The 23,989-nt window shown below is 45.8% G+C and overlaps 1 pseudogene; it reads left to right on the plus strand.

Moving 5' to 3' along the window:
• Positions 1 to 8,331: 8,331 nt before the first annotated feature.
• LOC120983795 lies at positions 8,332 to 23,007 on the plus strand (annotated as a pseudogene).
• The last annotated feature ends 982 nt before the right edge of the window (positions 23,008 to 23,989 follow it).

Genomic DNA, 23,989 nt, shown 5'->3' on the forward strand with positions numbered 1-23,989 from the left:
CTTCAATGCCGCTTTGATAGGGTGGGCAGAGAAAAGTGATGGTAGGTCCGGATATAGGATGTACCGGTGGTGCTGAATGCCTGCCAGGTATAGTTTAACCGTACTATAGGATAGGTTTAATTGAGAGTGGCAAAACCCAACAAAGCCCAATAGGTGAGTGATAGGCCCCAGGCCTGTGGCCGGGTAGGTGTTTTCATATTTCTGAAACAGGCGCCAAGCTGTCTTGTAAGCCCTCAGAGTATTGCGGGACAAGGATTTAGCCATCAGTCTCTTAGCTACGGTGAGATGAGAGACTAATCCAAGCGCAGCTGGGCCTGGTGCGGAATTGGCGTTGGCAAGTGATCTGCCCCTGGACAAACCTGAAAGAAAAGTGGAAAATTAGGGCGGGATAAGGCATCTGCAGCGATATTGCGCTCTCCACTGATGTGCCTACATACGAAACGAAAATTATGCATCAAAGATAGCCAGACGAACCTCCTCACGAATGACATGACCAGTTTGGAACTAGACCTGCCCTTCATGACGATGTCCACAACTGCCGTATTGTCCGTGAGAAACAGTACCGTACAGTTTCTCCACAGCTCGCCCCAGGCCACTGCTGCCCCCACTAAGGGATATACCTCAAACAAGACGGAACACAAAGAGAAACCTGGAATGGATGCGACCTCCGGCGGCCAAGGGCCAGCGAACCAATGGTTGCCGTGCAGTGCGGCAAAGCCGACTGACGATGAGGCATCAGTGTGGAGTACTGGAGACTGGTTTGAGACCTCCGGAATGAAGAGCGACACGCCATTCCAGTGTGTCAAAAACCTGTCCCACATCATCAGGTCGGCCATGGCCTCTGGACCTAACCGTACCATCTCGTTCTGTGCGCGGGCCTGTGGGAGCAGCGCCAAAAGCCTAGATATGAAGGACCTACCTTGGGGAATAATGCGCATGGCAAAATTGAGCATGCCTAACAGGGATTGCAGGTCCGCTCTGGAAGCCACTCTCACTTGAGCCCACCTATGCACGACCTGCCTAATCCTGTCTAATTTATCAGGTGGGAGACTCGCTTGCAAGCGCACCGTGTCTAAACGTATGCCCAAAAAGGTAATGGTGGTGTCGGGGCCTTCTACTTTATGAGAAGCTATTGGCACATTGAGGTCTGAAAATACCGTCTGCAAGCGCTGTAGGTCCTGCGGCTGCCGTTCAGGGGCTCGACAAGAAGAAAGTCGTCCAGGTAATGCGTGACATGGCTGACCCTGAAGACATCTGATAACACCCAATGCAAAGCGCTAGCCAACTGATCAAAGAGCCATGGACTCGACTTGGACCCGAAGGTCAGTTTTCTGGCAAAGTAGTACTGCCCTTGCCACTTGATCCCATGCCACTGCCAGAGCTCCGGCTGGATGGGGAGCAATTTAAAGGTGTCTGTGATATCCGCCTTGGATAACCAGGCCCCTCTCCCGAACTTGAGTATGACCTCAATAGCCTCATCAATAGAGGCGTACCTCATGGAGAATTCTTCCGAGGGGATCAATGAATTCAGACTGGGGACTGATAAGGAATGTGGGGCCGACAAATCGTACACCAATCTCTTTTTATTGGAAAATTTGCCTGTCACCACACCGACCGGGTTGACCCTCCAGCAATCAAACGGAGGCTGCCGCACTGGGCCAATCACATAACCCTTGTCTAGCTCGAGTTGAATTAATCGTGTGACCGTCTCGGGATCTCTGATAGCTGACACCAAGTTCCCGCACTCATGCGGGGCTTGAGGAAGAGCCAGCAAGCCTGTGTGGAAGCCGTACCGCAAACCCTTGAGCACATACTGTACCCAGGCAGAGTCTGGATGACTGGCTAAGAAACAGGCGAGGAGATCTGCGTTAACCACGCTTAGTCATGCGTGATTCCCCCCTTTTTGCGTGCAAGCGACGCGGGGGTGGGCCCTGGGTACACTGGGTACATAAGTGCAACAATCTGCATTGGTTGTAGTGGCATATTGCATAATTAAAATTATTGCATAATGGTGACTTACCAAGGTACTTCACCGGGCGCCCCAACTTGTCACTGGACGCGGAAGCCCTGCCCGCCGGCTGGACGGGGAGAACGCTTGATACGAAAGGCGCAGCTGTGCTACCGCTCTCTGAACACCATCCGGCCGTGTGGGCTCAACCATTGCAAGTTGGAGCCTTGAGGCCCGCAAAGTGGCGGCAAAACAACTCGGTATCCATCTGTGACCAATCTATGACATGCTTGCACTGAGCGAGTGTGGCCGCAGCCTTTGCCGAGAAGGAGCGGTGGTACTCATAGAAGGCAGTGCCTCCATATTTGTACCCTAGATCAACGATTTTGAATAAATATAGGTCAAGCTCCTCCCTCCTCAGGGGGCTAGCAGAGCACACCACGTCTCGGTAGAGGCTGAACGCCAACACAAATTCGGCAACATTGAGTTTCCTGTTCAGCCTTGTGTCCCTAGACTTGAGCACAACAGAGACCTCTCCACGGGATATGGTCTTGTTGTCCGGAGCTTCGTGTGCCGGCACAAGCAGGGACGCCAAATTGATGTCTTTTCCTTCCAGAATATCCTGCTGGATATTAGGAGGAACAAAATGGGAAGGTGCTATAGTCGCAGAAAAGCTGGACCCACCCGGCACTGCGGAGGCTGATGAGCTGGCGACAGACCCTGTCTGCAATCCTGTATTGAACGCTGCAGGCTGACCCTTGACAGTCTCCAGCCTAGCCTGCATATCTGACACAGATGTACCCATGATGTTGACCGCAGCATGCAGCTCCGTTAGGGAAGTCAGAATGGCACTAAGGGACCCCTCATCTCGGCTAGGAGCCGCGGGTTGTGTAGTCAGAAGGTGGTGAAGTTCCGCCTTCCTCGCGGCGGCTGGGAATGGTATCCCCCTTCTTGATAATTCTGCCGTCAGCCTAGGGACAGTCCACAACCTTATCGGCGGCTCCGCCGACCGCACGGACTGCTGCTCCCCGCTGTCCCGAGAAGATAAGGACCCCTCCGGAAGAAATTCCTGTGACATCTCCCTACTGAAAGAAATTCAAACTCAAGTAACCACATCAAGGCTAATCACTACCTACTGGCCAGTCCAGGCCAGATCTGCCCCAGGGGGGAACCTAGTGTCCGTGGCCGAGGTCCGACGGCGCCCACGGTCGTGACCAGAAGCGCTGCCAGGTCTGCCGGCCTGGCCGGGCAGGGATTTTGAAGTCCGTAGTCAATGAACAGGTCCAAGTACCGTAGTATTCGTGATCGTAGCCGGGAGACGCTGTTGACTGCCCGGCTGGGGCATATGGCGTGACTGGGACTCGCTGGGAGACTGAGGCCTGACCGGGCCTAGCCTGTGACCGTGAAGTTACCCTCCCCGGCCGTGTCTGACCTGCGTGCGTGGACGTGACGCCACCTCCCGCAGATATACCCACCCCATGCCTGTAGTCCAACGGGAGTGCGGCCGAGTCCGTGGATGTGACCGCCTCGCCCCTGTAGTCACGAGGGGACCCTGCATCGTGAGTAGCGGTAACGGATCACCTCCTGTAGACGTGGTAGTATTAGCTCACAAGTCTGTCGTCGTGAGACTACTGCCTGCCGTTGTGGCCAGCCTTTATAATGAGTCTATAGTCGTAACGGATTTGTGCCTGCAGTCGTGGCAGGGCTTTAGAGCGGGTCTGTAGTCGTGACAGACTGATGCCTGCAGTCGTGGCAGGACTTTATAACGAGTCTGTAGTCATGACAGACTGATGCCTGCAGTCGTGGCAGGGCTTTATAACGGGTCTGTAGTCGTGACAGACTGATGCCTGCAGTCGTGGCAGGACTTTATAACGAGTCTGTAGTCGTGACAGACTGATGCCTGCAGTTGTGGCAGGGCTTTTTAACGGGTCTGTAGTCGTGACAGACTGATGCCTGCAGTCGTGGCAGGGCTTTATAAGGAGTCTGTAGTCGTGACAGACCTGGCAAAGCAATATTTCTATCTATACCATTTTTTTTTTTCTTTCTTTCTTTCCCCCCCACCAAAGGCCACGACTGTAGGCGCCACCCTGTAAGAGATGATCCAGAGGCCTGGACATAATAGGCCACCATCCCCCGTCCCCCAAGCCCATGCAGGAGTAAAAGAGGGGGTTGGCCCACGCATGCACCACCCCTGACTCACCTGGCGGCCATGACAGTCACAAACCCCACAGTATCGTAAGTTAGCCAACCACCTGTGGACCTGAATAAACAAGGACAGACATGTGAGTGAGCGCACGCCGGCTGGGTGACCCTTCACTCATGCAACCGCTCCCTAGCTAACCACCGGTTTATTGCGACTGCGCCCGCACCAACCCCCTGACTCCTGACGTACCGTATGGGCTTATGGGCGGCCCGGCTGCGTGCGCAAAGTGAAGTGGCCAGCCCCCTTCCTTGAAGCCCTCTTTATATTAGATCCTTAAAACATTTCCCTATTTATTTATTTTTTTTAACGCCTGCCTTAGTACCTAGCCACTGTGCCTGAGCAAGGAGCCCTGCACCTGGACTGCAGTACCAGTATGGGCCTGTAGGTGTCGCCCTCTATCAAGCCAGGACCTGCTGGAGCGCCGCAAGCCAGTGAGCTGCGCTGTGGAGCCGACGGCCGGCGTGACCGATGCTCTGGGTATGCGACCGGACGTGTGACCCGTCGCTGCGGAGCCACAGGTGAGGGGTGCCCGCCTGGGGGATGCTGCATGTGGGAGCGGGGGTGCCTGGAGCAGGGGCCTGGAGCGGCCCGGGGTGTCTGGATCGGGGTGCCTGTATCGGGGTGCCTGGAGCAGGGGGCTTGGAGCAGGGGGCCTGGAGCTGATCAGGGTGCCCGAAGTGATCGGGAGTGCGGGCAGTCGCCAGTGCGGCTGGGGACCGGCGGCACGCTCGGCAGCCCCACATGGTATACATAGCGAGACGGGTGTGCAGCCACCCTGCCTACCTAACCACCGTAGCGACGAGCCCGACGCAGCCGACCACCCGATCCTCCAGTGACGCACGCACTTCTCTGGCACCGACCCACGAGCTGATTCGAAAGCGTTCGAACCGACAAGTGGGGGCAGGAGGGCCAGGTTTAAATAGTGAAAGCCCAGCCTCCCCTCTCACAAATCCGGCACTCTCAATTGCCTACCACATATATATATATATATATATATATATATATATTTTTTTTTTTTTTCTCAAGGTTTTTTTTGAAAGGGTAACCCCCAAATCAATAAATGAATGAATGAATAAATAGATATAAATGTAGGTATAAACTCTGACGGATATGACTAAAAAGGGAACGGTAAGTACTTGAATAAATAAATAGATGGGTGAATAAATTACTTCACATCTACACAAGAAATCTATATATAAAAATTTAAAAAAATATATTAAAATAAAGCATGATAAGGAGGGGTGCATGTCTAGTCAGAACAGAGATTACTAATTCATTATCTAATGCAGTGGTGCCCAACCATTTTTCGTCTGAGGGCCGCACTAGACTTGGTATAAATTTCGCGGGCGGGAACCAGGTAGCTTTGCCAGAAAGAAATGCAAACGCTGTGAGTGGGCACGTATGAGCATTACTACTGTGAAGATGGCACATATCTGGCATAACTACTGTGAGGGGGCACATATCTGGGCATAACTACTGTGAGGGGGCACATATCAGGGTATAACTACTGTGAGGAGGGCACATATCAGGTCATAACTACTGTGAAGAGGGCACATATCAGGGCATAACTACTGTGAGGGGGCACATATCTGGGCATAACTACTGTGAGGAGGGCACATATCAGGGCATAACTACTGTGAAGAGGGCACATATCTGGGCATAACTACTGTGAGGGGGCACATATCTGGGCATAACTACTGTGAGGAGGGAACATATCAGGGCATAACTACTGTGAAGAGGGCACATATCTGGGCATAACTACTGTGAGGGGGCACATATCTGGGCATAACTACTGTGAGGGGGCATTTGTGAGCATTACGTCTGTGAAGAGGGCACATATCTTGGCATTATTACTGTGAGGGGGACATATCTAGGCATAACTACTGTGAGGGGGCATGTGTGAGCATTACTACTGTGAAAAGGGCACATATCTTGTCATTATTACTGTGAGGGGGCATGTGATGTACACATGTGTGTAATGTATGTAGTGCAGTATGTGATGATCACACACTGCACTACATACATTACATACATGTAAACATCACATACTGCGCTGTCACCTTCTTCTGCAGGTCTACCTTGATGTCTGGTCTTTAGGCTTCATACCAGATCCTCCACCGCCATGCTTGCGCCGTGTGCCCGACACCACCAGGAGCAGGCCCCTCCTCCTTTCATCTCCCGCCGGCATTCTCCTCCAGCAGGGCGCTCTATCGCTCCAGTGCCCGCCCAATCTTACCAATCAGGGGCGTAGCTAGAAATGACTGGGCCCCATAGCAAAAAAAATTATGGGCCCCCCTTCCCGGATCTCCCACCCCCACATACCTATCGAACCTCCCACCACTTCCAGAGCTCCCACCCAAACACCCCTCCAGGACCTTCCACTCCAACATCCCCACACCCCTCCCTAGATCCCCCTAAGTGTCATCCACAGATCCCCCACCCAGAGCCGCTTCCTAGCTAATTTATTCACTGCACTTGTCTCTGTATAATTGAAGAGAAGTTCCGTAATCTCGCACAAGCTCACTGGCAGAGGCCAGGAAGACGGTGCATGCACATTTCGATGCCTCGGCCAGTGCGCCTGTGCGAGATTACGGGCCCCCCTTCCCGGATCTCCCACCCCCACATACCTATCGGACCTCCCACCACTTCCAGAGCTCCCACCCAAACACCCCTCCAGGACCTCCCACCCCAACATCCCCACACCCCTCCCTAGATCCCCCTAAGTGTCATCCACAGATCCCCCCTAAGTGTCATCCACAGATATCCCCCTCAGTGTCATCCACAGATATCCCCCTCAGTGTCATCCACAGATATCCCCCTCAGTGTCATCCACAGATATCCCCCCTCAGTGTCATCCACAGATATCCCCCTCAGTGTCATACACAGATATCCCCCTCAGTGTCATACACAGATATCCCCCTCAGTGTCATCCACAAATATCCCCCTCAGTGTCACCCACAGATATCCCCCTCAGTGTCACCCACAGATATCCCCCTCAGTGTCATCCACAGATATCCCCCTCAGTGTCATCCACAGATATCCCCCTCAGTGTCATCCACAGATATCCCCCTCAGTGTCATCCACAGATATCCCCCTCAGTGTCATCCACAGATATCCCCCTCAGTGTCATCCACAGATATCCCCCTCAGTGTCATCCACAGATCTCCTCCCCACCCAGAGCCGCTTCCTAGCTAATTTATTCACTGCACTTGTCTCTGTATAATTGATGAGAAGCGCCGTAATCTCGCACAGGCGCACTGGCAGAGGCCAGGAAGACGGTGCATGCACATTTCACAGAGGCAAGTGCAGTTAATAAATTAGCTAGGAGGCGGCACTGGGCGGAGAGATTGCAGGCACAGGCAGCATCGCTTTGCTGCCTGTGCCATTCACAGCGCGCCCTGCTCTGATACAGTCCTGTTACTGCGCGGGCCGAGGTTAGGGAGTCGACCCCCAAAATAATCGGATGACCGGGGGGGTTAATCAGGGTTTTGTGAATTTTGGGTAGGAAATAAAAATACGGAGTGGACAGAAATGCTATTTTAAGGAATCGAGTTTCTTTATTAGTGAGTATTTTATCATTATACCTTCTATCTATGAAGGAAATTAGGGTTTTCTTGAATTTATCCTTCGGGTCTCCTAAAAGTTTTGTATAGTAATTTTCATCCTACAGGATCCTAGGATGACGATTCCTCCACCCTTGTCTGCATTCTTAATAACTATAGCCTTATTGGATTTTAGGGAAGTAATGGCCTTCATTTGTGGACCAGTGAGATTAGGTGGTGGTTTCATTTCCACCTGCCCCGGACCAACTAGAGTTTTTAAGTCAGCAAGGACTATATTATAAAAGGTTTCCAGATGTGGTCCTCTATTCTCTAGTGGGTAGAATGTGGATTTGGGTTTAAACTGGGATGGGATAGGCCAATCAAAAAGATCCTCTTGCAGGATGTCTACCATATCTTCTTCTACCTCGCTATCATGAGAGTGGATGCTGGTCGTTACAATGGGATTGGGGGCCAGGTCCTTCAGTAGAAAATGATGTTTTAATGTTAGTTTGCGTGTATACTGGTTTAACTCAACAAACAACTCAAACATATCTGGGCCTGTAGAAGGACAAATCGACAGTTCAATACTGCCTCCGATTGTCTGTTACTTGTTCATTGGGCGATTCAGATCTTTCAGCATGCTGAAAGATCTGGATTTGCCGGTGGCAGATCACGCTGTGCCTGTGGTAGATTGTGCTGTATAATCACGATCTGCTGCCGGCACACAGCTGTCCTGCATGGGTATGAGCAATGGCATAGTGATCGCTCCTCCTTATGCTGCAGAGGAGATTGCTACATGTAATAGCAGCAGTTTCTTCTGCTAGCTATCTGGAACACTTCCCTCCCGACAATCGCTTGTCTAATACACCCTTTTATCAAATGAAGCATTTTAACTTAGCATATGACACTCGGCCTCTATGTCAATGACTAATCAGACCACACATAAAATGTGTACAGTTTGGACAGCTGTGTATAAGAAGAACATACCATAGCTAAAATAGAGCAGGTGCAGAGGAAGGTGACCACAGTAATTATGGGAATGAGTGGATTGTGGTACCAAGACTAGTACCAAGATGATCAAATTTAGGGATTGGTCAGCTTGGAAAAACCATGGCTTTTGCAAGATCTAATTACAATGTCCAAATATGTGAAGGCACACTACAAAGATCTTTATAAATATTTTTTATACCTTGAAAATTTATTATCATGAAAATAAGGTCTTCATTACCGCAAGAAGAAATCATAGATGGGGATTCTTGTGATGAAACTCTATGCCACATGGTGTCATAATGGCTGATTCATCAAACAAGTTCTAGAGGGATCTCTCAATACCTTTCTTGAAAAATATAATATTGTAAATTTTGGATACTGGAAATGGGATGCTGGTCTTGAGATTTATTCCAATTGCTACGCTTGCAGTTGGAAAGTAATTTTTCTCTTAGTATGGGGCAATTCTCTTTCACCCCATAGGTCGTAGGACTGTACCTTCCCTGGACTTTTAATTCATATGCAAATGACTAGTTTCGTGCACCAAGGGCGAGCCCAAGCCAGTCTGGGCACTCGCCCTCTCCTCCTTGATTGGCAGGGCCAGGCTAAATGACTATGCAGGAACCTGGCCCTGTCAACCTCAAACTTATTATAAAACATTAATTAAGCACCACACACTTAGGCTATTTTGCATTGTGTGTCATGCCGGATCCGTTTTGCTCCGCATCCCATGCCAGACAGAAATGTATTTTGGAGCATTCTGTTCTGTTCAGTTCAGTTTTGTCCCCATTGACAATTAATGGGGACAAAACGGAAGCATTTTTTGCCGGTATTGAGATCCTATGCTGGTTCTCAATACCAGAAAAGTTAAACGCAAGTGTGAAAGCAGGCATACTTATTCCCATAGAAATCCATAAACAGTATCATGATAAAGTAGACAGGAGGAGTACAGTTTGGACTGTTCTTAGCAGACAAGCAACTATGATATCATACCAGGAAGAGACAAATTATGCAGGTTATACAGGACATCTGTATTCAGTACCGTATTTTTCGCCATATAAGACGCACCGGCCCATAAGACGCACCTAGGTTTTTGAGGAGGAAAATAAGCAAAATTTTTTTTTTAACCAATAGGTCTGCTTTTGGTGGGTTTTGAACTAATTGTGGTCTGTGGATGGCGCACTGTTATGGGGGATCTGTGGATGGCGAACTGTTATGGGGGATCTGAGGATGTTGAACTGTTATGGGGGATCTGTGGGTGACGCACTGTTATGGGGGATCTGTGGGTGACACTTATGGGGGATCTGTGGGTGGCTCTTATTGGGGTCTCTGGATGGCACTGTTATGGGGATCTGTGTATGACAGTTATGGGGGGGATCTGTGGATGACACATATATAGCATCTTATGCTATGTGTCATCCACAGATCCCCTCCATAACAGTGTCCCTGTAGTGAATGACCCTCAATACAGGGGGTGGGGGTCGCATCTGCTTTTATAATGACAGCGGGGCCCGTGCAGTGACTGTATTCTACTACACGGGCCCCGCTCACACTGTATAATCGTATATGTAATAGTTAATTATGTATATACCGGTAATCGCATAATCAGTGCTACTTACAACTACAAGCGCTCGGTAGGTAGCAGAGAGGAGGGAGGAGGCAGGCCGGGAGGACGGGCGCTGGCAGCGTGAGTCACTACGTCATGCGCCCACGCCGCCTGCTTCATTCATAAAGTGGGCGGTGCAGGCGCGTGACGTAGTGAGTGACGCACCGCCCGCCCGTCCTCCCGGCCTGCCTCCTCCCTCCTCTCTGCTACCTACCGAGCGCTTGTAGTTGTAAGTAGCGCTGATTATGCGATTACCGGTATATACATAATTAACTATTACAGATACGATTATACAGTGAGCGAGGCCCGTGTAGTAGAATACAGTCACTGCACGGGCCCCGCTGTCATTATAAAAGCAGATGCCGGCCCCCAGCCCCTCCTCCCTCATAGCTGATACACCCGCCGCACGGCATCGCGGCGGGTGTATCATTGAAAATACGGCAAAATCAGCAGCATTTGTCCCATAAGACGCACTGCTATTTTGCCCCCACTTTTGGGGGGGAAAAAGTGCGTCTTATAGGGCGAAAAATATGGTAAATATAACACATATCTATAGCTGCCATAGGAGTGACTGCAAATTTATTTGTGACAAAATGTATTCTCTATTCCATCTATCAATATCTATTGGGGTAAAAATGTGGAAATTACCACCCTATCTATCTCTTTAATGTCGACCTGAAAATATGGGCTAAATTACTTGTGACTGACTATTTTATCTTCCAAATTCATATACCCCGAGCAAGCAGGGTTTGTCCCTGGCAGGGAAGGTAACCTTAACTCATGCAGGATAATTCATTCTATTCTTCATGCCTTATATTAAAAAAAAAACATTGGTCCTTCTCGACACAAATGCTGAGAAGGCATTTGATAGAGTCGGTTGGCTGTAGCTCGCTTTAGTATTCTAAGAACATTAATTACATGGGTAATGTCGCTATATCACAACCCTAGTGCCAGAATGCAGATCAATGGTATCTTGTATGAGGCCTTAGAAACAGCTAATTACAAATTCTTCTCAAGCATTCCCATGTATTCTAGACATTTTTGACCAATTCAGGGTGCTATCCAATTTCAATAATTAATTAATAAATCTGAGGCCCTTAACATCTCCCTTCCTCTGGATGAGATTAAGCATCTCTGTAGGAACTCCCCATTTAAATGGCAACAAAACCAGCTCAAATATTTCGGGATCCAGCTCACTAAGAACCCACTTCTACTTTATGGGGCTAACTATACTCCCCTGTTACAACAAGTAAAATCACAATTGCAAGCTCTCTCACTCCCATATGTGTTGTTGATGGGATGTAAAATTCTGCTTCAGACCTACATTTTGCAGAAATTCTTATATCTCTTAAAAATGGTTCAGGAACCTTTATCGCATGGCTAGCATACCTATTATCCTACTACAGGGCCATCCATTTAAAGAGATGGCTACATTTTTGTTGTCAAAATTTTCATATCTTAGGGATATAGAAATGGCTACATTAAAACCGAACCAGAAATCTGGGTTATGGGGTCTCAATAAACCATTACCACTCCCTGGAGGCTTGACAAAAGATACCTATTACCAACACTTGCTGCTGTGGCTACATTCTCAACAGCAGTAGGTAGCAAGGACAACATCTCGACCTTCTGCTACCTCCATATAACTGCTGGCAATTTTTTGGAGACCCAAGAGTTCACTCATACTTGTACCAAGCTATTCTCTAAATACCCCATATTAGGAGAACCCACTTGGTTAGAAAAACTGACGCAAGAAAATGTATCCCCTACATACTTGATTTAACTTTTTTATCAATTTATGTTATCTTTTAAAGGTTCAGGTACATCAGCATATATCAGAGAGTGGGAAATAGATTTAGATCATACTTTCTCATAGGCTAATATAACACAGGTTCACTTGAGGTCACATGGGTTTTCCAGATGCATCCGTATTAAGGAGCACTCCTGCAAAACAATGGCTAGATGGTTTGAAGATCCTCAAAATTTGAAGCAGATGGGTCTATCAGCCTCTGATGCATGTTGGTAATGTGAAACAGAGCAAGCTTTGGTCTTGCCATACTGGAATACTGGAAACAAATAGAATTTCACATTAATACAATCTGTGATATCACTTACCTCTGAAGCTGTTCTGTTGTGGCAGTTTTTGTCTACTTGGACGCCTTCTAAACCTAACTTACACACTATGCTGGTCCAAGTGGCAATACTGCTTATTCCATTGAAATAGCTGAGCAAAGTAACCCCACCACCACCACTGAATTATGGAGTAATAAGATTGACCAGATTTGCAGAATTTTCCAGTTGGGAGTCAAAAACCCATAATAAGTCTGGCAACCCCGGAGAGGACTTCGACAAACCTGTGTGACCACAAGCACTTCTAAGTGATATGTTATTATATATAGTCATGTGAGCTACTTTTTTCTGTATGCCACTCTTCTTGTTTTTATAATTTGTACTCCTCCTTGCATATTGTGTGCTTTCTAGCATTGGCTCTCTAATGCATAAAATGAATCAATATAATAAGACATTATGTTATACTATATGTGATACACATTGGAGTAGTATTCCCCCATATTTTTCTCCCATCCTCCCTTCACTCCTTTTTATATTATTACTCTCCTACCTACCCTTTCTAGGTTTCCCCTTCCTCTGTTCTACATTATGTAAAATTGAAGAAATAAAGAATGTTGTCATTGGTGTTTTACACTTCCCTTTTTCTCAATAAAAAGAGTTATGACAAAAAATATGTATTGGGTATAAATAGTAGGAGCATATGTTCTTACTCTTCATATATTGTATGCTGACAGAAAGCTGACTTCCTTTCCACAGTATTAGTCTAAAAAAGTACCGTAAAAACAGATGATTCACTGATATGAAAATTTAGGTATATACAATATGTATAAACTCATTTGCTGCAAAAGTCAAACTTGATCATGAATACACTTTATAACACAAGTTATAACCCAGAAGATGACACAGGAAATGTAGAATATATTTAAAAAAAATAATAATTCTCAACATTTGGGTAGCAAGGAATTCTCAGCAGTTGACAGAACTCAGGATTGACAGTCTTCAAATAGATTGATTTTTAACCGCATGTATCACAAACTGCTGAAAATTTTTAACAAAAACTAATTTAAAAAAAAAGATTTAAATTGCTCCAAAGGTGTCCATAGTCTTTAAATATTGGCTTTTATAATGAAAGAGATGCAAAATTGTCTCCTTAATGAGAAATTTCTGAAATGTAGCTTCTATATTATACCCCACTATTTGTACATTTTCTTGAATACTGTTGCTTTTTAAAAAAATTATAATTATTCTCTTCATTAGTGTTGAGCGCAAATATTCGAAAAGCAAATTTTTATCTCAATTATCGCAACTTCGAGAATTCACGAATATTTAGGATATAGTACTATATATTAGTTTTTCGAATGTTCGTCATTTTTCCCATCTGAACACATGATTCCTCCCTGCTTCTTGTTTGTGGGCCAATGAGTCATTGGCCCACAAGCAACTTAAGCAGGGAGGAATCATGACTTCAGATGGAAAAAAAAAAAATGACGAATATTCTAAAAAACAAATATATAGCACTATAATGAATATAGTGCTATATATTAGTTTTTTAGAATATTCGTCATTTTTTTCCATCTGAAGTGAACACTGAACATTGTTCACTTCAGATGGAAAAAAATGGCGAATATTCTAAAATCATTACCTTGCTGATTTTTTTGTAAAAAAAAGAATGTAGAATATAACGAATATTCGAATTTGCAAATATTTGACGAATATTCTACAAAATATTCACAAAATATTGCAAATTTGAATATCGCCCCTGTCGCTCATTACTACTCTTCATGTGTGGTGCAGTCATGCAGCATTCCAGTCTTTCATTTACTATGAATTAAATACCACTATACAGAGAAGCTAGAGGCAGAAACAGAACAGGGACATACACTGATTGCAAAGGGCACCATAGTAAAATGTATTGTCTGCCCCCTATCCTACACAGTTTCCTAGTATATGTGCATCAAACACTGCCAGGCAACCTGGAATTAGTGAATTTACAATTTTTATATTAACTGGAAGACATTTTTTGTAAAAATTGCATTACCTACTTTGTCCAACTTGTATTTCTCAATGTATTAACATCAGACACTATGAATCCCCAGTTCGCGTCTGCTGAATAATCTCGGACTAATGCAGCAAATTATAGAATATAACCAGATACAGACAAGGGTCAATACAAAACAGACAGGTGTTTCTGGAGCCCAGGAAGGTATTTTAGAGTAAAATTAGATGTGAGAAAGAGGGTTTCCAGAGTTTATGCAATTAAAAGGTTTTTCCAAGACTGTAATACTGATGACCTATCCACCGATCAGCTGTTTAAGAAGGCATCGGCACTCCTGCAGCCTTCTCCGTGCTTACCAAGAACAGCGCCATACATTGTATAGGATAGGTCTTCAGTATAAAAGTCTAGGAAAACCCCTTTAAATGTCTTGCCCTTTTTTAATTGTAATATTGTTTTACTAGTAATATCTCATGCGGTCAGGCATTCCAGAATTTATTTCTCATACTGTAAAGAAGGCTCTAATATATTTATGATGGAAGCAAGAAGTAGTGACGGAGCATCTCATAAATAAGGTTCGAGATGACGTCTTAAACTCTTTAACCACCTCAGCCCCCAGTGCTTAAACACCCTGAAAGACCAGGCCACTTTTTACACTTCTGACCTACACTACTTTCACCGTTTATTGCTCGGTCATGCAACTTACCACCCAAATGAATTTTACCTCCTTTTCTTCTCACTAATAGAGCTTTCATTTGGTGGTATTTCATTGCTGCTGACATTTTTACTTTTTTTGTTATTAATCGAAATTTAACGATTTTTTTGCAAAAAAATGACATTTTTCACTTTCAGTTGTAAAATTTTGCAAAAAAAACGACATCCATATAGAAATTTTGCTCTAAATTTATAGTTCTACATGTCTTTGATAAAAAAAAAATGTTTGGGTAAAAAAAAAATGGTTTGGGTAAAAGTTATAGCGTTTACAAACTATGGTACAAAAATGTGAATTTCCGCTTTTTGAAGCAGCTCTGACTTTCTGAGCACCTGTCATGTTTCCTGAGGTTCTACAATGCCCAGACAGTACAAACACCCCATAAATGACCCCATTTCTGAAAGTAGACACCCTAAGGTATTCGCTGATGGGCATAGTGAGTTCATAGAACTTTTTATTTTTTGTCACAAGTTAGCGGAAAATGATGATTTTTTTTTTTTTTTTTCTTACAAAGTCTCATATTTCACTAACTTGTGACAAAAAATAAAAAGTTCTATGAACTCACTATGCCCATCAGCGAATACCTTGGGGTCTCTTCTTTCCAAAATGGGGTCACTTGTGGGGTAGTTATACTGCCCTGGCATTCTAGGGGCCCAAATGTGTGGTAAGGAGTTTGAAATCAAATTCTGTAAAAAATGACCTGTGAAATCCGAAAGGTGCTCTTTGGAATATGGGCCCCTTTGCCCACCTAGGCTGCAAAAAAGTGTCACACATCTGGTATCTCCGTACTCAGGAGAAGTTGAGGAATGTGTTTTGGGGTGTCATTTTATATATACCCATGCTGGGTGAGAGAAATATCTTGGCAAAAGACAACTTTTCCCATTTTTTTATACAAAGTTGTCATTTGACCAAGATATTTATCTCACCCAGCATGGGTATATGTAAAAAGACACCCCAAAACACATTCCTCAACTTCTCCTGAGTACGGGGATACCAGATGTGTGACACTTTTTTGCAGCCTAGGTGGGCAAAGGGGCCCATATTCCAAAGAGCACCTTTCGGATTTCACAGGTCATTTTTTACTGAATTTGATTTCAAACTCCTTACCACACATTTGGGCCCCTAGAATACCAGGGCAGTATAACTACCCCACAAGTGACCCCATTTTGGAAAGAAGACACCCCAAGGTATTCCGTGAGGGGCATGGCGAGTTCCTAGAATTTTTTATTTTTTGTCACAAGTTAGTGGAAAATGATGATTTTTTTTTTTTTTTTTTTTTTTCATACAAAGTCTCATATTCCACAAACTTGTGACAAAAAATAAAAACTTCCATGAACTCACTATGCCCATCAGCGAATACCTTGGGGTCTCTTCTTTCCAAAATGGGGTCACTTGTGGGGTAGTTATACTGCCCTGGCATTCTAGGGGCCCAAATGTGTGGTAAGGAGTTTGAAATCAAATTCTGTAAAAAATGACCTGTGAAATCCGAAAGGTGCTCTTTGGAATATGGGCCCCTTTGCCCACCTAGGCTGCAAAAAAGTGTCACACATCTGGTATCCCCGTACTCAGGAGAAGTTGAGGAATGTGTTTTGGGGTGTCATTTTATATATACCCATGCTGGGTGAGAGAAATATCTTGGCAAAAGACAACTTTTCCCATTTTTTTATACAAAGTTGTCATTTGACCAAGATATTTATCTCACCCAGCATGGGTATATGTAAAAAGACACCCCAAAACACATTCCTCAACTTCTCCTGAGTACGGGGATACCAGATGTGTGACACTTTTTTGCAGCCTAGGTGGGCAAAGGGGCCCATATTCCAAAGAGCACCTTTCGGATTTCACAGGTCATTTTTTACTGAATTTGATTTCAAACTCCTTACCACACATTTGGGCCCCTAGAATACCAGGGCAGTATAACTACCCCACAAGTGACCCCATTTTGGAAAGAAGACACCCCAAGGTATTCCGTGAGGGGCATGGCGAGTTCCTAGAATTTTTTATTTTTTGTCACAAGTTAGTGGAAAATGATGATTTTTTTTTTTTTTTTTTTTTTCATACAAAGTCTCATATTCCACAAACTTGTGACAAAAAATAAAAACTTCCATGAACTCACTATGCCCATCAGCGAATACCTTGGGGTCTCTTCTTTCCAAAATGGGGTCACTTGTGGGGTAGTTATACTGCCCTGGCATTCTAGGGGCCCAAATGTGTGGTAAGGAGTTTGAAATCAAATTCAGTAAAAAATGACCTGTGAAATCCGAAAGGTGCTCTTTGGAATATGGGCCCCTTTGCCCACCTAGGCTGCAAAAAAGTGTCACACATCTGGTATCTCTGTATTCAGGAGAAGTTGAGGAATGTGTTTTGGGGTGTCTTTTTACATATACCCATGCTGGGTGAGATAAATATCTTGGTCAAATGCCAACTTTGTATAAAAAAATGGGAAAAGTTGTCTTTTGCCAAGATATTTCTCTCACCCAGCATGGGTATATGTAAAATGACACCCCAAAACACATTCCCCAACTTCTCCCGATTACGGAGATACCAGATGTGTGACACTTTTTTGCAGCCTAGGTGGGCAAAGGGGCCCATATTCAAAAGAGCACCTTTCGGATTTCACAGGTCATTTTTTACAGAATTTGATTTCAAACTCCTTACCACACATTTGGGCCCCTAGAATGCCAGGGCAGTATAACTACCCCACAAGTGACCCCATTTTAGAAAGAAGAGACCCCAAGGTATTCGCTGATGGGCATAGTGAGTTCATGGAAGTTTTTATTTTTTGTCACAAGTTAGTGGAATATGAGACTTTGTATGAAAAAAAATAAAAAATAAAAAAATAAGCATTTTCCACTAACTTGTGACAAAAAATAAAAAATTCTAGGAACTCGCCATGCCCCTCACGGAATACCTTGGGGTGTCTTCTTTCCAAAATGGGGTCACTTGTGGGGTAGTTATACTGCCCTGGCATTTTCCAGGGGCCCTAATGTGTGGTAAGTAGGTAAATGACCTGTGAAATCCGAAAGGTGCTCTTTGGAATGTGGGCCCCTTTGCCCACCTAGGCTGCAAAAAAGTGTCACACATGTGGTATCGCCGTATTCAGGAGACGTTGGGGAATGTGTTTTGGGGTGTCATTTTACATATACCCTTGCTGGGTGAGAGAAATATCTTGGCAAAAGACAACTTTTCCCATTTTTTTATACAAAGTTGGCATTTGACCAAGATATTTCTCTCACCCAGCATGGGTATATGTAAAATGACACCCCAAAACACATTCCCCAACTTCTCCTGAGTACGGCGATACCAGATGTGTGACAATTTTTTGCAGCCTAGATGCGCAAAGGTGCCCAAATTCCTTTTAGGAGGGCATTTTTAGACATTTGGATACCAGACTTCTTCTCACGCTTTGGGGCCCCTAGAATGCCAGGGCAGTATAAATACCCCACATGTGACCCCATTTTGGAAAGAAGACACCCCAAGGTATTCAATGAGGGGCATGGCGAGTTCATAGAAATTTTTTTTTTTTGGCACAAGTTAGCGGAAATTGATATATTTTTTTTTTTCTCACAAAGTCTCCCGTTCCGCTAACTTGGGACAAAAATTTCAATCTTTCATGGACTCAATATGCCCCTCACGGAATACCTGGGGGTGTCTTCTTTCCGAAATGGGGTCACATGTGGGGTATTTATACTGCCCTGGCATTCTAGGGGCCCTAAAGCGTGAGAAGAAGTCTGGAATATAAATGTCTAAAAAATTTTACGCATTTGGATTCCGTGAGGGGTATGGTGAGTTCATGTGAGATTTTATTTTTTGACACAAGTTAGTGGAATATGAGACTTTGTAAGAAAAAAAAAATAAAAATTCCGCTAACTTGGGCCAAAAAAATATCTGAATGGAGCCTTACAGAGGGTGATCAATGACAGGGGGGTGATCAATGACAGGGGGGTGATCAATGACAGGGGGGTGATCAGGGAGTCTATATTGGGTGATAACCACAGTCATTGATCACCCCCCTGTAAGGCTTCATTCAGACGTCCGGATGCGTTTTGCGGATCCGATCCATCTATCAGTGCATCCGTAAAAATCATGCGGACATCTGAATGGAGCTTTACAGGGGGGTAATCAATGACAGGGGGGTAATCAGGGAGTCTATATGGGGTGATAACCACAGTCATTGATCACGCCCGTGTAAGGCTTCATTCAGACGTCCGGATGCGTTTTGCGGATCCGATCCATCTATCAGTGCATCCGTAAAAATCATGCGGACGTCTGAATGGAGCTTTACAGGGGGGTAATCAATGACAGGGGGGTGATCAGGGAGTCTATATGGGGTGATCACCACAGTCATTGATCACGCCCCTGTAAGGCTTCATTCAGACGTCCGGATGCGTTTTGCGGATCCGATCCATCTATCAGTGCATCCGTAAAAATCATGCGGACGTCTGAATGGAGCTTTACAGGGGGGTAATCAATGACAGGGGGGTAATCAATGACAGGGGGGTGATCAGGGAGTCTATATGGGGTGATCACCACAGTCATTGATCATGCCCCTGTAAGACTTCATTCAGACGTCCGGATGCGTTTTGCGGATCCGATCCATCTATCAGTGCATCCGTAAAAATCATGCGGACGTCTGAATGGAGCTTTACAGGGGGGTAATCAATGACAGGGGGGTGATCAGGGAGTCTATATGGGGTGATCACCACAGTCATTGATCACGCCCCTGTAAGGCTTCATTCAGACGTCCGGATGCGTTTTGCGGATCCGATCCATCTATCAGTGCATCCGTAAAAATCATGCGGACGTCTGAATGGAGCTTTACAGGGGGGTAATCAATGACAGGGGGGTAATCAATGACAGGGGGGTGATCAGGGAGTCTATATGGGGTGATCACCACAGTCATTGATCATGCCCCTGTAAGACTTCATTCAGACGTCCGGATGCGTTTTGCGGATCCGATCCATCTATCAGTGCATCCGTAAAAATCATGCGGACGTCTGAATGGAGCTTTACAGGGGGGTAATCAATGACAGGGGGGTGATCAGGGAGTCTATATGGGGTGATCACCACAGTCATTGATCACGCCCCTGTAAGGCTTCATTCAGACGTCCGGATGCGTTTTGCGGATCCGATCCATCTATCAGTGCATCCGTAAAAATCATGCGGACGTCTGAATGGAGCTTTACAGGGGGGTAATCAATGACAGGGGGGTAATCAATGACAGGGGGGTGATCAGGGAGTCTATATGGGGTGATCACCACAGTCATTGATCATGCCCCTGTAAGACTTCATTCAGACGTCCGGATGCGTTTTGCGGATCCGATCCATCTATCAGTGCATCCGTAAAAATCATGCGGACGTCTGAATGGAGCTTTACAGGGGGGTAATCAATGACAGGGGGGTGATCAGGGAGTCTATATGGGGTGATCACCACAGTCATTGATCACGCCCCTGTAAGGCTTCATTCAGACGTCCGGATGCGTTTTGCGGATCCGATCCATCTATCAGTGCATCCGTAAAAATCATGCGGACGTCTGAATGGAGCTTTACAGGGGGGTAATCAATGACAGGGGGGTAATCAATGACAGGGGGGTGATCAGGGAGTCTATATGGGGTGATCACCACAGTCATTGATCATGCCCCTGTAAGGCTTCATTCAGACGTCCGGATGCGTTTTGCGGATCCGATCCATCTATCAGTGCATCCGTAAAAATCATGCGGACATCTGAATGGAGCTTTACAGGGGGGTAATCAATGACAGGGGGGTGATTACCACAGTCATTGATCATGCCCCTGTAAGGCTTCATTCAGACGACCGGATGCGTTTTGCGGATCCGATCCATGTATCAGTGCATCCGTAAAAATCATGCGGACATCTGAATGGAGCTTTACAGGGGGGTGATGAGGGAGTGTATATGGGGTGATCACCACAGTCATTGATCATGCCCCTGTAAGGCTTCATTCAGACGTCCGGATGCGTTTTGCGGATCCGATCCATCTATCAGTGGATCCGTAAAAATCATGCGGACGTCTGAATGGAGCTTTACAGGGGGGTAATCAATGACAGGGGGGTAATCAATGACAGGGGGGTGATCAGGGAGTCTATATGGGGTGATCACCACAGTCATTGATCACGCCCCTGTAAGGCTTCATTCAGACGTCCGGATGCGTTTTGCGGATCCGATCCATCTATCAGTGGATCCGTAAAAATCATGCGGACGTCTGAATGCAGCCTGACAGGGGGGTGATCAATGACAGGGGGGTGATCAATGACAGGGGGGTGATCAGGGAGTCTATATGGGGTGATCAGGGGTGATTAGGGGCTAATAAGGGGTTAATAAGTGACGGGGGGGGGTGTAGTGTAGTGTAGTGGTGCTTGGTGCTACTTTACTGAGCTACCTGTGTCCTCTGGTGGTCGATCCAAACAAAGGGGACCACCAGAGGACCAGGTAGCAGGTATATTAGACGCTGTTATCAAAACAGCGTCTAATATACCTGTTAGGGGTTAAAAAAAACACATCTCCAGCCTGCCAGCGAACGATCGCCGCTGGCAGGCTGGAGATCAACTCTCTTACCTTCCGTTCCTGTGAGCGCGCGCGCCTGTGTGCGCGCGTTCACAGGAAGTCTCGCGAGATGACGCATATATGCGTGACTGTGCGCAGCGCTGCCACCTCCGGAACGCGATCCTGCGTTAGGCGGTCCGGAGGTGGTTAAATAACAATTTCCTTCAGACGCTTAATCAAGCTTAGAATGACCAAACCACCATGGTAATGATTAGAGATATACTCATGTACATGGACATAGTCTATGTTCAGCAAAACAACGTGGAAAATGTCTATAATCTGGGCTTCATAATATTTTGAGATCAAGTTGTATGCTACGGCTGCATACGAGATTATCTACGGCAGAAGTTATTAGACATGATTGCAAGAGAGCGGAAAGGAAAGGTAGTGGACAGAGGAGCCATAAGAAATGCCTGTCAGATGCTTATGATCCTTGGATCGGAAGGAAGGTCAGTGTATGAAGAAGATTTTGAGGCACCATTTTTGGAAATGTCTGCAGAGTTCTTCCAGATGGAAAGCCAGAAGTTTCTAGTGGAAAACAGTGGCTCGGTGTATATAAAAAAAAGTAGAGGATAGAATAAATGAAGATATAGAACGAGTCATGCGCTGCTTAGACAAATCCACAGAACCCATCGTGAAGGTGGTGGAGCGAGAGCTCATCTCCAAGCACATGAAGACCATTGTGGAGATGGAAAACTCTGGATTAGTTCATATGTTTAAGAACAGAAAGACAGAAGATCTAGCATGTATGTACAAGTTCCCAATGGCCTGAAGACTATGTGTGAGTGCATGAGTCTGTATCTACCAGTACAGGGCAAAGCACTGCTATCTAAAGAAGGGGAAGGAAAGAATCCTGCTGATTATATACAGGGTCTTCTTGACCTGAAAAGTAGATTTTACCGCTTCCTTCAAGAATCTTTTAGTAACGACTGTCTTTTCAAGCAAACAATTGCTGGTGACTTTGAGTATTTTCTTAATCTGAACTCCAGATCCCCTGAATACCTTTCTTTATTTATCGATGACAAGCTGAAAAAAGGAGTCAAAGGACTGACAGAGTAGGAAGTAGAAACCATACTCGACAAGGTAATGGTCTTGTTTAGATTTATGCAAGAGAAAGATGTATTTGAGCGTTATTATAAGCAACATTTGGCCCAAAGACTTCTCACCAACAAGAGTGTGTCAGATGACTCAGAAAAGAACATGATATCCAAGCTGAAGACGGAGTGCGGTTGCCAATTTTCATCAAAGTTGGAAGGCATGTTCAGAGACATGAGCATCTCAAACACCACTATGGATGAATTCTGGCAACATTTACATACCACAGGGGTGTCCTTAGGGGATGTAGATCTCACAGTCAGAGTACTTACCATTGGCTACTGGTAGAGTTGAGCGGTCAATGGGGACCCAAACTTTTGGCCACTAAAATAGCCCTGGAAACAGCTAGAGGGCTGCAAAAGGCAGAAAAATGTGCTTAAGAGCATGGCAAATGCTCTGCAAACAAATGTGGATAGGGAAATGAATTTAAAAAAACATAAAAGACCTTAAAAAAATAAAAATTAGGAATGATGTAGGAGGAAGAGGTTGAGGAGGCGGTGAATGGGTGGATGTGACCGTGTAGGCTCACGTGGCAGTCTAGGTGGAAGCGGCGGCGAAGGAGGAATAGGTAGCCAACACAGATGTGTGTTATTTTCCATTTTTACATAGGGGTATCCCCCAAAATATTGGGACATATAAAAAAACTAAAAGGAATAAGTGCACTTGAGTACAAGGATGGATGGTTGAGGCTGTTAGAACTGTCTATTCTGGACAAGGTACAGACAAGTCCTGAGGGATCCAAGCCTGGTTCATTATAATGAACATGAGCTTGTCCACGTTGGCTGTGGACAGGCGGCTGCGTCTGTCTGTAATGACGCCTCCTGCCGTGCTAAATACATGTTCAGAGAGTACACTGGCTGCAGGGCAGGCCAGCACCTCCAAGGCATACAGGGCAAGCTCTGGCCATGTGGACAATTTGGAGACCCAGAAGTTGAAAGGGGCAGAACCATCAGTCAGTACGTGTAGTCGTGTGCACAGGTACTGTTCCACCATGTTGTTCAAATGCTGCCTCCTGCTAACACGCTCCATATCAGCAGTTGGAGCCGGTTGTTGTGGCGAGGTGACAAAGCTTTTCCACATGTCGGCCATGCTAACCCTGCCTTCTGAGGTGCTGGCGCTGACACAGCTGCGTTGGCGACCTCTTCCTCCTCCCCTGCCTTTGCCTTGTGCTTCCACTTGTCCCCGGGCGTCAGTCGGGAATGCTCTCAGGAGCGCGTCTACCAGCGTGCACCTGTAGTCGCGCATCTTCCGATCATGCTCCAGTGAGGGA

This window comes from Bufo bufo, chromosome 1, assembly GCF_905171765.1.
Source record: "Bufo bufo chromosome 1, aBufBuf1.1, whole genome shotgun sequence".
In the NCBI taxonomy this organism is placed as follows: domain Eukaryota; kingdom Metazoa; phylum Chordata; class Amphibia; order Anura; family Bufonidae; genus Bufo; species Bufo bufo.